The 17,763-nt window shown below is 32.4% G+C and overlaps 1 protein-coding gene across 3 annotated transcripts in view; it reads left to right on the top strand.

Annotated features, from left to right (window-relative positions):
* LOC127067461 (sex-determining region Y protein-like) overlaps positions 1-17,763 on the top strand; it is a 104,002-nt gene that overhangs the window by 26,332 nt on the left and 59,907 nt on the right. For 2 of the 3 annotated variants that reach the window (XR_007782633.1, XR_007782632.1), the window contains exon 2: positions 1,466-1,536. The gene's annotated coding sequence lies outside the window, so the exon portion shown is untranslated. Of the gene's footprint in view, positions 1-1,465; positions 1,537-4,506; positions 6,811-17,763 lie in introns of those variants that run through there. The other variant, XR_007782634.1, reaches the window with a different exon arrangement.

Here is a 17,763-nt window from a genome sequence, read left to right as displayed (position 1 = left end):
ATTAAAAAAAAAAAAAAAAAAGAAAGAAAAAAAAGAAATGAGAAAAGGGAGATCGGAAGTAAAAAAAGAATTGCAACAATGCAAGAACGTAATGGTGCATTGTCATTGATGCGTCCATTAATTGATCTATTTTTATGTCGTAGTGTTACCGAAAGAGTGACAGAGAAACAGAGACAGAGATAGTCAGAGAGAGAGAGAGAGAGAGAGACAGAGTACAAAGAGAAAGAGAGAGAGAGAGAGAGAGAGAGAGATCGGATAATGAATGGATTAAACAACTTGACGTCACAGGATGGATTATATAAACGGTGGTTAGTGTACTCTCTCTCTCTCTCTATCCATCCATCCATGCATTCATCCATTCATCCATCCATCTATCCACCTACCCAACCTATCCATCCATCCATCCCATCCATCCACCTCTCTCTCTCTCTCTCTGTCTGTCTCTCTCTCTCTCTCTCTCTCTCTCTCTCTCTCTCTCTCTGTCTCTCTTTCTCTAAACACACATACATACAACATAGTCACACGTACACATACATACACATATATCGTGGCTCGTGCTCGCGCGTGACATCATAGGTAGGAAGGAAGTTCGCTTCCTTTCGTACCTAAAAGGTATTGAGCCCGTCCACACGTCCGTCCTGCGATTTCCAGTTCGTTCGTACTGCACACAAAGTTTATACGATAGAGTGAGTGAGATAGAGACTGAGAGAATGAGAGAATGAGAGAATGAGAAAGAGAGAGAGAGAGAGAAGCGCGTAAATGTAGGCGACGAAGCGCATAGTAGCGTTAAGCCGTTTCGTTGTGTTGACGACAAAACGAGGGGTCGTCCATTTAAAAGCGGACGAGCTCGGTTAGAATCCCAATGACGACAGCAGCCCTCTTTAAACCTTTCCCTCCACCCTCCCTACCCCTATCCCCATCCCTATCCCCACCCCCTTCCCTTATACACGACTCTCTCCTATCTAGAAACTCTCCCACCAAAATCGTACTCCTAACTATTTCTCTCTCTCTTTCTCTCTCTTTCTCTCTCTTTCTTTTCTCTCTCTCTCTCTCTCTCTCTCTCTCTCTCTCTCTCTCTCTCTCTCTCTGTTGATATTCGTAGAACTTGCTACATTCTATCGTTTATTTCTATAATTTTTTGTTGTTGTTTCAATTGAATTCTTTTTTCTTATTTCGTTACTCATGAATTATTTTTTTTTTCTTTTTTTGATTATCGATCTTTTTTCGTTCATCCTAATTTTTATTTTGATTCAAAAGTCGTCATCTTTTTCATGGATTTCTTCGGACGGTTTTCTCTTTTTTGTTTTTGAGACCGTAAGATTTTTTTTTTTTTGGTTTTTTCATTGGATCTCACGAGCCATCGAAAAAGATGTTTTTGTTGATTCCTCTTTATATTCTTCTTTCTTTTTATTTTTTTCTTTTTGATTCTTTTTTCTGATTTTGTTTCTTTTTTTTCTTTTTACAGAGAACTCAGCTCCTCGGTCGACCTATTGTCCGTTGTAGACCTTTTCAAGGACTGATTGTGAAGTTATCGGGGTGAGTCTCTCTGTCTTTGTACATCGAAAAAAAAAGGAAAAAAGGAAAGAAAAAAAAAAAGAAAGGAGAAAGAAACAGAATTAATTTTATAGAGATATACTTATCCGATCTAGTAGTACGATTTTGATACAATATATTTCGTTGTTAAACAGATAATAAATGAACGTAGTCGAGAAACTATAGAGATTGAAAAACGATAATCGATATTTACATACATACATACATACATACATACATACGAACGTACGTACACACATTTATATATCACTTATAATCTATCTACAATAATATATCACTTATTACACCACTTGTAATAAATGAAAAGTAATTTTTTTTCCACTATATTATAGATACGATTTATTATACATGATACTTGTATATATTTCCTATCGACGTGATCTCCTCGAAGCAATAAAATCAGATATTTTATCGTGATACCGAGTAGTATACCGAGACGTTTTATTGGTCACAGTATAGTGCGTTGCCAGGAATGGAAAGGGGCTGAAGAGGAGGGTGAAGAGGGGGTTGCTAGCTCGACCTACTTTTTGCATTTTCTGCGTGCTGAACGATTTGGACACGTGTTCTCGAACGAACGAACAGTCTCATCGTTTCTTCCTCTTCTTCCTCTTCCTCTTCCTCTTCTCTCTCTCTCTCTCTCTCTCTCTCTCTTTCTCAAATCTTCTCTCAAGTTATTAGCACGTAGTCTGGTAGCCGTCTGCCGGGTCGTCGTCCGCGACTGGAATAGAAATGGCACAGCCTTCTGTCACCTTAGATCGTACTAACTTCTTACTCGAAAGCCAAGAAATTATTTCTCTCTCTCTCTCTCTCTCTTTCTTTTTTTCTTTTTTTCTTTCAGTTTTTCTATCTTTTTTTGTGTTAGATAATTTTAAGAATGATACTTACGTAAAATGGATATGATCTTGATTCTTTTTTTTTTTCTTTTCTATTAAAAATCAATGGATTGTCGAAAAATATGTTCTGATAAGTTTTGATATATATATTTTTTTTTTATAATATATGTATATATATAATTTTTTTTTTTTTCATAAAAATAAGCTTCGTCTTTATTTCTTTCTCTTTCTCTCTCTCTCTCTCTCTCTCTCTCTCTTCTATCAAATTATTTGATAATTCTCAAGAGATAGATCATCGAAATTAATTTAAAGATAAATGAAGAAGTTTTTAAAAATACAAACTTCATTTATGATTAATGATTAGAAATTCATAATATTCGAAACCAAAAAAAAAAAAGAGAAAAAAAACATTACTAAATGATCTGTATCTTTCTCTCTCTTGAACTATCTAATAGCTGTGAAGAGATAGGAATTAATTTGAAAATAAATAAAAAGGTTTTGATTAATTATTACGAATTCATTTATATTAGATGCAAGAGAAAAAAAAAAGAACAGAAAAATCCATTAAGAAATGAATGTCTATCTCTCTCTCTCTTTCTCTTTTGAATTATCTGATAATTTTCAAGAGATTGTCATCGAAAATTAATTTCAAGATAAATACAGAAGTTTTTCAATATAAATTACATGTATGATTAATGATTAGAAATTGATTATGTTAGAAGTAGAAAAAAAAAATTAATATCGAGAAACGATCACTATCATTATCTCCGTCTCTCTCTCTCTCTCTCTATTCCACTGTAATAATTTTCGAGAGATAAATGTCGAAATTAATTTCAAGATAAATAGAGAAGTTTTTAAAGATACAATTATCATGTTTGATTAATTATTTCGAAGAGTCATTATTAAAAGTAAAAAAGAAAAGGAAAAATTAAAATATTATTCTCTCTCTTTCTCTCTCTTGTGTTATCAAAATAATTAAAAAAATATATATATATAGGACTATAGAAATGGTATTTCAAAACCTGAATAAGAAAATTTTTAATAAATAAATTAAACCCATTTGAGTAATTTATTATTATTATTATTATTATTATTATTATTATTACATATTTTTATTATTAGAACAAAGGTGGAAATATTTCAAAAAAAAACAGGAAAAGAATGAAAGAAACGAAATGAAAAGAAAAAAGAAACACGGAAATGCATAGATTTTCTTATTCGTTCATTCTTTCTGTTTTTCATCATTCATGGATGCATCCATCCATTCATTCATTCATTCATTCATTCATTCATTCATTCAATCTATATTCTCTCAACTTTCCATTATCATAAAGTTTCAAGGACGGAAAGAACGGATGTTCGCTTTACGCCGTTTTATCTTTACGATTCGCCGCGTGTTTCCTTTCTCGTTGCATACCTCGATAACTAAATCGATAGATCGAGATATATATATATACATACACATATATATGTGTATATACATATGTGTGTGTGTATGAAAACGTGGTTGTTATAATACACCATTTGCTTGTAACCTCTTGAAATCTCTCACGGTTTATCACATGAATATTTATGCGAAGGAAAGAAAAGAAAAAAATTTTTCAAAAATGAAAATAATAATAATAATAATGATAATAATAATAATAATAATAATAATAATAACAATGATAATAACAATAATAATAGCCAAGAGAACGTGGTCTTGTACTAACTGCCGATAAAATGTAACGAGCGGTGTAATAAAGCGTTTCTATTGCATAAGCCTCAACGGAAGTTGTTCTGTTTTGCATAGAGAGCCTAGCGATCTAATTCACGTTGTACGTAAGTACGAATTAGAGAGAAAATGACGAGGAGTGAACGAACAAAAAGAAGAAAAAGAAAAAAAAAATAAGGGAAAAATAAAAGAAAAGAAGTTACGAGAGAACGCAGACGGAAGTAAAAAGAAAAAGAAATAATTCTTTCAGCGAGAAAAATCATAAAAAGTTTGGAGAATCGATCAGGGTCTACCCTTGTTTTTACAAAAGTGCGATGGAATAAACATCCTTTTTTTTTTCTTTTTGCTTTCTTTTCGATTTAAAAAATTAATTCTTTCCATTTTCTTTACTTCGTTCAAAATTAGAAAAATGAAAAGAAGAGAGAAAAACAAACGAGAAGATACGTATCCAAAATTTATTTTTTAATATTATATCTACACACACACACACACGCGCGCGCGCGCGCACATGTATATATAATTATACTTTAATTTCATATATATGTATATATGATTATACTATAATATTGTATACATGTATATATAATTACTATAATTTATTTATATATATATTGTTTATATATGTTATAAACAAATATATTATATTATTTATATTTTCTCATACTATAATATATTTATTATATATATGTATATATAAACCCTATGGTGTTTGAAATTCGAATATAACAGTCGTCCTTTTGGTCGGTTTCCCTTGGACGGAAAGGGCCAATAGGGGGGGGCAGGTGCACCATGGATTTCGGTAAGATATAGAATGAAAGAGAGAGAGAGAGAGAGAGAGAGAGAAAGAAAAAGAGAGATGGAAGAACAGCAGCTGTTCTTTCATTCTTTATACGGATGGTAAGGTGTGTAAAGAAAAATTTGAAGGAAACGTTAATTCGTCGAAAATAATGAACGAAAGAAAACGAAGACGAAGTTAAACGTAAAGATAAAGATAAAGATAAAGAAAGGGAAGGAGAAGTAGAAGTAACGGAAAAAAAAGAGATAAACGATACGGTTCGGTGGTAAGGTAAACGATATAACGGTGAAACGTAACACACACAAATCCAGAAAGAGAGAGAGAAAGAGAGAGAGAGAGAGAGAGAGAGAGAGAGAGAACGGGTCCTTTTCGTTGGCAGATGTCTCAAGACCGAGACACGTGCCCATCTTGAAGGGCCAACTCTCCCTTACCACACCCTTCCCCTTTCTCTCTCTCTCTCTCTTTCTTTCCACTTTTTTTTGGGAATCGTGTTCTTCTTTCAAATACAACACTGCGAGTATAAGAGAGATGCGAAGCTTAAAAAAAGAAAAGAAGAAGTAGAGAAAACAAAATAATAATGATAATGCTAATGATAATAATAGTAATAATAATAATAAAAATAATATCAATAAAAAATGAAAAAAGAATGGATGGTGCTAGAGGGGTAGAAGGATATAGAGGGATAGAGGGATAGAGTGGTAGAGGGGTTAGGGTTAAGCTTCGAAGAAGGGTGTTCGTTCTTATCCTATATACTTCCTTCCTCCATCTTGCTTTTCTTCTTTCTTTCTTTCTTTCTTTCTTTCTTTTTTTCTTTTTTTCTTTCTTCAATAAGAAGGGAAAGAGTGAGAGAGAGATAGAGATAGAATGAGCGAGTAAGTGACCGAGTGAGTGAGTGAGAAGGAAAAGAAATACAACAGCTGCCGTTTTTGCCTCGTGAATCGCGACCGGTGCAAAGGTTCGCCCTTTGTCCTTGAATCGCGCCGACCCTTTCGATATCGAAACGACAAAGGGCCGAGAAAGGGAACGTCTCTTGGCCAAGGAACGGATTCCTCGAAGGCAGTAAGGCCTCTTCTCTTCTCTTCTCTTCTCTTCTCTTCACTTCTCTTCTCTTCTCTTCTCTTTTCTTCTTACTTATCCTTTTCTTTCCTTACTTCTTACCTATTTTTTTTCTCTCTTTTTCTTTTTTTCTTTTTTTTTTCCTTTTCACTTCATTTCACTTCAGCTCGTTTCATTTCATTTCAGTTCACTTCGCTTCGCTTCACTTTTCGACATCTTAGAAAATTTTCTAATCGGTACACCGTGTTTTACCAATTCGAATTGAAGTCTGTGTTTGTGTGTGTCCATTTATGTATGTATGTATGTGTTTGTTTGTTTGTTTGTTTATTATGGAGAATCGGAGAATGTTTTTTTTCAATCAATTCTTTTTACCTTATATCTCGTTATTTATACCGGATATTATTATTACTATATTTGTATGAGAAAGACAATTTTTTTTACTTACTCTTTTCAATTACTTTGATATAACACATTATTTATTTATTTATTTATTTATTTATTTATTTATTTGTGTTACGTCGGAGAATGTTTCTTTTTCTTTTTTTCTTTTTTTTTTTAGTCGCTTTATTTCGCGTTCCTTTTTATTTGTAGGAGGTTTTTTTTTTTTTCTTTTTATACGAATAAAAGAATAAAAAATAAAAAATGATAAAAAACTTTGTTTGTACAATTATTTTGATATGCTCAATCGTACGATCAATTATTTGTTACGATCAATAAATTTTTTCCATTTACATCCATTTTATTTAAACGCACACGTTGATTGACCTTTCAATGACATGAAATTAATACTTATCAGAACACGAACAAGATTATTCTTCTAATATAAACAATTACTGCATGTTCTTATCAAAAAAAAAAAAAAAAAAAAAAAAAAAGTAATGCTTGATTTAATTTATATAATCGTCATATATAACACGAGTTTATCTTGTACAAACAATTTCACGACGATTATTGATATATGAAATTATTTCGTAGATGGTTATAATAATTTTTTTTTTTTTAATTTCTTCATTTCAACCTTCAATTCTTAACGACATATAATAATCTAATACCGATCAAAAAATTCAAAAACTTATATAAACAATTATTAACATTTAATTATTTTATGAATCACTACAACAATTTCACAACATATTCATACTTTTTATATGATATAATTTAATACTTATCATTTATCAATTATTACATGACATTACTATAACAATTTCTCAACGAATACACAATTTTCAATAATCCACAATTCTCTCATAATTTAATTATCCCATTGAATAACTTTACATATTACATTAACAATTTCTCGATACATTCATATTCCTTATACGAAAAGAAAAAAATAAGGAAAAAACCAACAAAAAAAAAAGATATAAAAAACAACGAATAGATACGAACAATCGTAATCGTACGATCATTAAACAATAATCGTTTGAACAAACAATTATCGTAACGATTTCAAGTTATCAAATAATTTGATATATTTTGCTGATACATATAGTTTAATAATCATCGGAGAGAGTATACTCTCTTTCTCTTAGATTCTTTCACTTTCTCTCTCTTTCTCTCTATCTCTTTTCTCGAAGCATTACATGGACGATGTGTAGTATATACCATCTGAGAGTCGCTGCACGCGAGTCGTGCGACTTTTTGAGTCGCTTTGGTCCCACGCTGAGAGACTATAGTCGACGACGCGGTTCGTCCGTACACGTTATACGAACGTTACGCTTTACCGGCTCGTATCTTTTATACATACATATATAGATACATTACATACTTATATATATATATATACTTACATATATAAGTATTTATCTATGTATTTAGCAAGATATATAAGTATGTAAGTTGGTAAGTGCACATATGCGATGACGCGCGACGATATATCGAGCACGCGCTTCCTCGATACGCACGTTCTTAACAATCTATGTATATACTTTTATATATATGTGTATGTATGTATGTATTTGTATGTGTAATACCTACACATTATATTTGACGTCTTTCATCTCCTTTGCGTATGTATGTATATATATATATATATATATATTTTTATGCAAGTGTCCTATGCAGCTGTTCTTTAATATATATATACGTATGTATGTGAATTTATATATGTATAATTCAAATCGTATGCGTATATGTTTGGTTACACATATCTCTTTTCTAACTGATCTCATATGTGTTAGAATTTAGATACCTTTTTAAAGGATTAGATACGGACACAAGGTATACGTGAGTCGTTATATATTATGTTGCTTTTAGAAGATCATATCCGGTCGATCGTACATCATGATCATACTATGGAATAATAGATCGCTATGATTAAATCATGATTATAGATCACGCGATAAGAACTTCGGAGATGTTTTTTCTATTTTTTTTCTTTCTTTCTTTTTTTTTTTTTTTTAATCCATCTACGTTTTCTTTCCTTCTTTTTTCTCTCTCTCTTTTTTATTTTTTTTTTTTTTAATTTTTCTTTAATTTTCGTCTCTTTTTTTCTAATTACGCAATTGGTGTGTTTCGCTTGGAACTTTTTTTCTTTTCTCTCTTTCTCTCTCTCTCTCTCTCTCTCTCTCTCTTTCTATCTATCTCGTTGCGAAAAAAGATTTTATTTTTGATCTCTCGTGAACATTTTTTTTTTCTTTCCTTCTTCCTCTCCACTTCTAAACACGTAATTATTACGTTTCACGTGAGAGTTCTCTTTTTTATTTTCTTTTCTCTTCGTCTCTCGATTACACAACGTCCTGAGGAGACGAACGTTTGAAAAAGAAAATTAAAAAAGAAAGAGAAGAAAGAAACAAGATTTTCCTTCCTTTCTTCTCCTCTCTTGTATCTCTTTCCTTTCCTTTTTTCATTCTAAATATATAATTATCGTCTTTCGCAATATTTCCGTTCTCTCTCTCTCTCTCTCTCTCTCTCTTCCTCTTCTTCTCTCAGTCCAAATTACATCGACTCGTGAAGAACGAGAAAAATAAAATTATTGTATTTCCCTTTTCCTTATCTTCTTCTTTTTCATTTTTTCTCCTTTCCTTTTCTTTCTTGCTCGAGTTTTATTGAAACGATCGAAGAATGAGATATCGTTTTCTTAGTCTGGTGTCCTTGAACGGGCACAGTATTGTGTAGACACTGTAGAGAATCGGTTGACGATTTTGATAAGACTTGGGTAGCAAAAGAAAAAAAAAAAAAAGATTCAGGAAAAAAGAACAGAACATAAAAAAAAAAGAAAAGAAAAAGATGAAAAAAAAAAAGCATGACATATACGTACATATATACATACATATATACAGAGAGTGATAGAACACGTAAGCGCCCATGAAATAATTCCCTGATCGATTATGAAGCAGCTCGCGTAGCCTGTACGCGGTGGATACGAAAAGCAGATTGACATTGACATAGCGCGCGCCGCCGATAGAATACACTTACATTATTCATACGAATTATCAATGAAATTATCATATTTTAATGGCGTCACATATCGGATGATTCAACCTTGAAATACGATCGAACGCGTGAAAGACTCGAGTATGTCTTTTTTTCTTTTTCTTTTTCTCTTTTTTTGTTTCCTTTTTTATTTTATTTTATTTTATTTTTTTTTATTTATTTTTTTTTTCTATTTGTTCCTTATGGTTCCTTTCAATTCTTTTTCTTTTCTTTATTCTCTTTTTGTTTGTTTTTTTTTTTTTTTTTTTTTTTGGGAGAGCGACGAAAGAACGAGGAGAAGACTCCGTGGTACCTTTCGATCGAATTTCTTTGCTAGAAATTTTGTGTAAGGAGAATGATTGAAAAAGGAAGAGGAATGTCGATTGTTTAAATCGTGTGATTGAATTTGGAACGTTTCACTTTTATATAGACGTTTTAAAAAATCGATGTATGTATATGTGATATAATTATATCAGTACACGTAGCGTGTTATAACTTTCGCATTAGATAATTTCATATTGTAGAAGTTTTAAAAAAAAAGAGAGAGAGAGAAAGAGAAAGAGAAAAGAAAAGAAAAGAAAAGAAAAGAAAAAGAAATATTTCTGTTGTTATATATTATTTAATAAAATGAGAAAGAGAAGAATGTTAAATACTTACAAACACATAAATAAATATACACACACACACATATATATATATATATATATATATATATATATATATATATATATATATATATAATTATACATACATATACAAACAAACAGATAGAGACACACATAATAATATACATATGTACATAGGTATTTACGTGGATCTTAACCGACATATACACATAGTATATACCGTAGCAACCGGCGGTGCATTTAAATGTTCCGTCGTTCGGATAAGAGAAAAAAAGAGGCTCGTTATCAGAGGCGATTCGAGTCGGCCGTGACTGCATTCGCTCGTTCGTGTGTACAGACAGAAAAGAGAGAAAAGATAGAGATAGAGAGAGAGAGAGAAAGAAAGAAAGAGAGACAGAGAGAGACAGAGAGAGAGAGAGAGAGACAGAGAGAGAGAGAATAAACTAACGAGCCGGTGGCTGCTGGGTGCTCGCAACAACGGCTCCACCGTTGATGCTAGTAGGCCGTTCGTTGCTTCGCTTCGGCTGTCTCCCACGGCAGGGCCGCACGTAGGCCGCATTCCACTCGCAGGCCCTTTCCAGTGGGTCCCACCTCCGGGTGATCGAACCTCGACCTGCTACTTTTACCCCCACCATCTTACCTCCTTACCTTCTCTCTCTTTTTCTTTCTGTTTCTTTCTCTCTTTTTATCTCTCTCTTTCTCTCTCTCTCTCTCTCTCTCTCTCTCTCTCTCTCTCCTTCTCTTTCTCTCTTTTTCTTTCTCTCTTTTTCTTTTTCTTTTTCTTTCTCTCTTTTTCTTTCTCTTTTTCTCTCTCTCTTTTTCTTTCTCTCTTTTTCTTTCTCTTTTTCTCTCTCTCTTTTTCTTTCTCTTTTTCTTTCTCTTTTTCTCTCTCTCTTTTTCTTTCTCTTTTTTCTTTCTCTTTTTCTTTCTCTTTTTTCCTTTCTCTCTTTTTCTTTCTTTCTTTTTCTCTTTCTCTTTTTCTTTCTCTTTTTCTTTCTCTCTTTTTCTTTCTCTTTTTCTCTCTCTCTTTTTCTTTCTCTTTTTCTTTCTCTTTTTCTCTCTCTCTTTTTCTTTCTCTTTTTTCTTTCTCTTTTTCTTTCTCTTTTTTCCTTTCTCTCTTTTTCTTTCTTTCTTTTTCTCTTTCTCTTTTTCTTTCTCTTTTTCTTTCTCTCTTTTTCTTTCTCTTTTTCTTTCTCTTTTTCTTTCTCTTTTTTCTCTCTCTCTTTTTCTTTCTCTTTTTCTTTCTCTCTTTTTCTTTCTCTTTTTCTTTCTCTTTTCTCTCTCTCTCTCTTTTTCTTTCTCTCTTTTTCTTTCTCTTTTTTCTTTCTCTTTTTCTTTCTCTTTTTCTTTCTCTTTTTTTCTTTCTCTTTTTTCCTTTCTCTCTTGCTTTCTTCTTCTTTTTTTCACTCTTAGCTATACATAATTATTAGCAATTTGGTTCGTGAAATCGAATTAAATCAAATATTTAAAACATCGCGTCGTAGGGTTATGCGTTACGTTTCTCTCTTTTTTTTTTTTTGTTCTTTCTTTAATGCACGTTACATTTCCGTTCCTTTTCCTTTTTCTCCTTTCGTTCTTTCTCTAAGCAATACTTTTATCTTTAATTTCCACGCAAACATATTTTTCTTTTATTTTCTTTTTTACGAATTTTTCGTCGTCCGAAATAGACGAGGATAATTTTTTTATTTTTCTTTTTTTATTTTTTCAAACTCGATCATAATACAGGCCCACTCACTCTCCCTCTCTCTCTCTCTCTCTCTCTCTCTGACGAAATTAATGAACTTTTTCCCACGTTAGATATTTTCATTTCCGAAAATAACACAACCTCGGTGAAACACATTATTATCGAATTTTCATGAAGAAAATCGACGTGTTTGTTTCTACACCAAGAAAAAAGAATTGAACACTAAAAACAAAAAAAGAAGGAGAAAAGTCAGACATTTCGCGTTGGACGACCCAAATACGTGCATATATTTTATCTATATACCTGTTTTTATTCTAGTTATTACTGTACATTCTCTTAGAGAAAGGGAGACAAAAAGAGAGAAAAAAATTGAGAGAAAGAGATATCATTCGTTTCTCCTTCATTGATAGACAGAGAAAAATTTTCATCGGTTAAAGAAGAAAAGAAATGAACGTAAATAATGAAGAGAATGTTAGAGACAGAAAGAGAGAGATAGATAGAAATAAAAAGAAAGATAAAGATAGAGAGATTAATGATAATCGTGAAACATAGACTTACACACACACATACATATATATACATATAAATACAAAAGAATTATAACATAGATTCTGAACGGAACTAATCGTCGTCCGATAGAAGAAAATTTCGATAGAACATCCCCAACATTTTCTGAAATATCTACACGCGATAATAACGAGAGTGAGAATGATAATAAGATAGAGTAGGTTTGATGAGATGTTATGGTTATAGAATAATGATAGAATAACAGAATAAGAGTGGTAATGAATTTAATAGTCGGTGATGATACGTAACAGTAAAAGTAGTAAACGGGGAGGTGTAAGATATAAACTATAGATGATATTACAACAACAACTACTACTACTACAATTACTACTACTAGTATTAGTAGGTGTAGAATCTACCGATCGAACATGTCCCTTGATTCTGTCCACTCGTTGGTAAGAGAAAGAAAAAGAGAGAAGATGAAAGAGAGAGTAAGAGAGAGAAGTAGACTGGCGGCAAAGTAGTAGTAGTAGAAGAAGAAGAAGAAGAAGAAGAAGAAGAAGAAGAAGAAGAAAAAGAAGAGGTGAGGAGGGGTGAAGAAAGTGACGAGGAGAAGAAAAAGGAGGAGAACGAGGACGAGGATAAGGATGAGGATGAGGATGAGGATGAGGATAAGGATGAGAATGAGAAGAAGTAGAAGTGGGAGGGTAGGGGGAGGGAGAGGTTGGTCAGGAGGTGAGGAGGCGAGAGCAAAGCCGGAGACTGGACTTGTACCTGCATTCCATTCCCACTGGCTGTACAGGTCCTTCTATAGGTACCTCTTCTTCTCCTCATCCTCCTCATCCTTCTTCTTCTTCTTCTTCTTCTTCATCTTCTTCTTCATCTTCTTCTTCTTCTTCTTCTCATACTCTTAAATTTTTTTCTGTGATCCACGTAGTTAGAAAACGAAACCACGAAAGTGCATTTCGCTTTTCACCTCCTTCGTCCTATTTTCTTTTCTTTTCTTTTCTTTTCTTTTCTTTTTTTTTTTGTTTTCGATTTTGATTTTTTTTTCTTCTTTCCTTCTTCTCGTTGTTCTTCTTCAGTCTCTTTTTTCTTCTTTCCTTTGGTTTCCTTTTGTGTTTAACCCCCTCTACTACCCCTCCCAACTCTTCGTCAATTTCCACTCAGGATCCATTCGCTTCATCCTATATCCTTTACACTTCCTACCGAGTTCAGGTTCACCAACCTCGTTTTTGTGATCCTGTTTATAGTATACGCTTGAGAACGTTCGGAATATTACGAAATTATTGATGGGTGGTGATGTTTGCTGAAATGTATGTTAAAGGGGCTGGGTGTTCATGGTTGGTATGTGTTTCGATCTATTTTTCTTTATCTGTTTATTCTTTTTTCTGTTTTTGTTATTTTCAACAGATTTGTCTATATATTTTCATTGTTCCTATATATATTGGATATATATTATATATATATATATTCATTCTTTACCATAGTTAATCGTAAAAACCACGATGAAATTTAACCATAAAAAGAAAATACGTAGGAAAAAGTATTTTACTTAGCGAATGATCCTGAGGATAGTAAAAAATTCGTCATAAAATATTCGTGGTAAAAAAATTTTAGTGATCGTAAGTCTCTATCTCTCTCTCTCTCGCCCCAACGATCTCAAACTTTGCGAGTGTCCTCGAGATCCTGAAATATTTTATTTATTTATTTACTTATTTATTTATTTATTTATTTTTCTTCCTCCCTGCTTCTCCGTCTACTCCCTCCTCCTCTTCCTCTTTGTTTTCTTTCTCAACTCTTGTCCAAATGAAATTATCAAGGGAATCAAATTTCATTCCGCAGGGTATCTCGAGTTTCCCTCCCGCTTGAAGTTAAGAGGGGTGCGAGGAGGAAAGAGGAGGAGAACACTCGACTGTAGTTTAACTGCGAGGTGTATGTGTAGATTTAAAGAAACAGAGAGAAAGAAAGAAACAATCATATAATCGTAGATATTCTTAAATCGTATCCCAAGTGAAAGAGAGAAACAGAAAGAGAGAGAGAGAGAGAAATAGTTAGATAGAAAAAGAAACAACAAAGACGAACGTGTTCCGTTCATTTCACGTTGTTCAAAAATTAAAAGAAGTACATACAACGTACACTTTATCTTCCCCCTTATTGTAACATCTACTTGGTGGTTCACTTAATAATTTCATTGTATAGCTTGCTTATTTTCAATTTCCCCACCCTTTAACTTCTATCCCTACCCCACTAGATCTTACCTCTCACCCCTCACCCAACCTTTCAACTTAAAACCCTCTACCAATTCGACCTCTAACTTCTTATATGTTTCACCATCAGCATCAGCATCACTATCACCATTGCCACTCTTCTTCACCCTTCCTTCTATCTTTCTTACTCTTTCTTTTCAATTTCCTCTTCTCTCTCTCTCTCTCTCTCTCTCTCTCTCTCTCTCTCTCTCTCTCTCGAATTTCTTCTCTTCTCTTGTCTTGTCTCGTTTCCTGCGGCATCACCAAACCGGATCGGATTCGGGAACGCCAAGAAGACGACCCAGAATGTGGTCCAAGTTGTCCGAGAATCTGGATGCTGAGAGAGAAGGGTCAAGGGCAAGATTTTGTTTCTTTTTTCTTTTCATCTTTTTCTTTTTCTTCTCTTTCCTTTTCTTTTATTTTTTTTTTTTTTCTTTATTTTCTTTTTTCTCTCGTTTCCCTTTTTTGTACCCTCCTCTCTACTTACCTCTGTTACCCTCCTCCCTTCCCTCACTCCAGGCTACTAAGGAACCAAGAATACATGTGCAGTCAGTCCCTCCTCGTGCGATTAAGAGATATCTTCATCGTCGTTTTGTTTTATTTTGTTTTTTATTGTCTTTTCTTTTTTCTTTTTCTTTTGTATTTTTTATTTCTTTCCGACTTTTCTTTTTCCTTCTGATCGTTTGTTTGCCTTTTGTTGCTCCTATTCTTATTCTTATTCTTATTCTTATTCTTATTCTTATTCTTATTCTTATTCTTATTCCTATCCTTATTCTTTTTCGCTGAAAAAAAAGACTCGTGCGCATTGAAGAATTTGATATTTTCAAGTGAGATTAGACGATGTTTTTTTTTTTGTAATCTTTTGTTTTCCATTCGAATATTTCATTCGAATGAATGAATGAAACGAACGAACGAACGAACGAATAATTGAACGAATAAAACAAGATTACAAAAAATAAACAATAATAATAGAAGTCTTTCAACATGAATTAATTATTAATAAAAACATCTCCAAGATGTCATAGCGAAATCGTTGTCGATAATTAGTATTTAAATTAATTACATGAAAATAATTAAATTAATAAACGCTCTGTAATAGATGTTTCCTTTTCAATTTCTTTTCTTGCATTTTCGATAGAGTGGGGATAGGTGTTAGGGGATATAGGGGAGGGAAAAGGGGAAGGGGAAGGGGAAGGGTCTACACTTGATGGCCGTTTATCGCAAATATTTCTCTCGCGATGAGACAAAGGGGTGGACGAGGGGGATTAGAGGTGAAGTAGAAAAAAAAGATGATGATGATGATGATAATGATGATGACGATGATGAAGAAGAAGCGCCGCGTGGTCTTGATTAAGATGCATCCTTCTTCAACGAGGGAAAGAGAAAGAGATAGAGAGAAAGAAAGAGAGAGGGAGAGAGATAGCAACACGTGTTTATTTTCTGTTATTCTCTTCACCTCCTCTTCGTCCTGTTCATCCTACTCTTTTTCTTTTTCACCTATCACGAATTCCTATTCTTTGATCGTACCCTCGTAGAAAAAATAATCAACGTAATAGTTTTGTATGAAAAAATTGAAATCTTTAGATTCGCTTGAAATATAACATTTATCAGAATTGTATCGATAATATTATCAACATAATCGAATTAATATTGATAATATAATAAATATTAATTAATTGATAATTTTTATACAACAGTAATACCGATCGCAAAAATTTTTTATCGTTATTAATTCTTGGAAAAAATCGGATTATATTTGCGCGATTTAATTTATTATATATTTTCTTATTATTACAAAAATGAATGTTCAGTGAGTTCAATCTGAAAATTAGTAATTAGAGTATTACGGGGATAAAACTTCGTGTAAATTTAATGAAACTAATTCTACGGGATCGATCGAAGCTTCCGTGTAATGTACTAATCTCTTGTAATCTTTTTTCGGATAATTACTTTCCCTTTTCTTTTTCTTTCTTTTTTTATCTTAAAATTTTCCTTTCATCCATTCATCCAATTCTCGTTCGTCTTATACTCAGTTTCTAATTTTCTAATTTTTATATATATATATATAACTTCTTTTTTGTTTCTATTTTATTTTATTTTTTTTTCGACACGAAAGAGAAGAACAAGTTAAAAAAGAAAAATTTTAATCGAAGATAATAACAAAGAGCGCGTTAGAATTTTCCATTCCGTTCTTTTTCCATTCGTTCGTCTTAATTTTCCTTCATCATCTTCTTCTTTTTTCTTTTTTTCTTTTTCTTTCCTTTCTTTTCATGGTCTCTCATATCGCGTAATCGTGACTCAAGCAAGAGATATTTATTTACGTCGGACTCTCTCGTGATCGTACAGTCGAGACACAACAGCGAATAATGTAAAAATAGCTTTGCAAACGAGGGAGAAAATGAGACAGAGAGAGTAAGTAAGAAAGAAAGAGAGAGAGAGAAAAAGAGAGAGAGAGAGAGAGAGAAAGAAAAAAAATAAAAAGAAGAAGACGAAGACGACAAGAACGTATCAGCATCGGTGGACGAATATAAACTCGACGAGTTATTCCGGAGCTACGATCCTCTTAATTAGAACAATTAATCCCTCCGAGAATAGAGAGATGACGTGGGACCAAAGTTACAACGATAAAATACGTCGGATCGTGTTGGATTATGAGATTGATGTTGGAAAGAATGTCTTTTCCTTTCTTATTTCTTCTCTTTCTATTTTTTTTTTTTTTCAAGTGGAATCAAACGAAATGTAAAAGAACATTATCGATTAATTTATTATCAGATCGATTTTAAATTTAAAAAAAAAAATATATATATATATTGGTTTTTCTTTTTTTTTTCGTTATGTTTACAATGAAATATTTCTAACAAATAAATAAATCAATAGATAAAAGTAAGTCAATCATTATGAAATTATACATATATATGTGTATATATATATATATATATATTTCTTTGATAGTAGAGTTATGAGATTAGAAAAAAAAAATTAAATAAAAGAAAAATTGATTAATAAGGACGAAATCGATTATTTAATTAACGATCTTACGTTAATTTTCTAACGTGCTAACAGACTTGTGACCCAAATGAAAGGATCGAATCGAAATTTTCAAGGTGATGAAGAATAAAAAAAATAAAAAAAAAATGTCAACCTCTCTCTCTCTCTCTCTCTCTCTCTCTCTCTCTCTCTCTCTCTCTCTAAGAAGAACGATGTTATCGAATGCTTTTTTAAATTTTAATTAAAAGAATTAGAAATCCTGTTTGACGTTTTCTTAGTCGTTCTAACGTAACGAACGTTTATCCTTGAGTAGACACGGTTGAAAGGAAACGGAAATCCTCG

This window comes from Vespula vulgaris, chromosome 11, assembly GCF_905475345.1.
Source record: "Vespula vulgaris chromosome 11, iyVesVulg1.1, whole genome shotgun sequence".
Taxonomy (NCBI): domain Eukaryota; kingdom Metazoa; phylum Arthropoda; class Insecta; order Hymenoptera; family Vespidae; genus Vespula; species Vespula vulgaris.
This window is presented reverse-complemented; position numbering and strand designations above follow the sequence as displayed.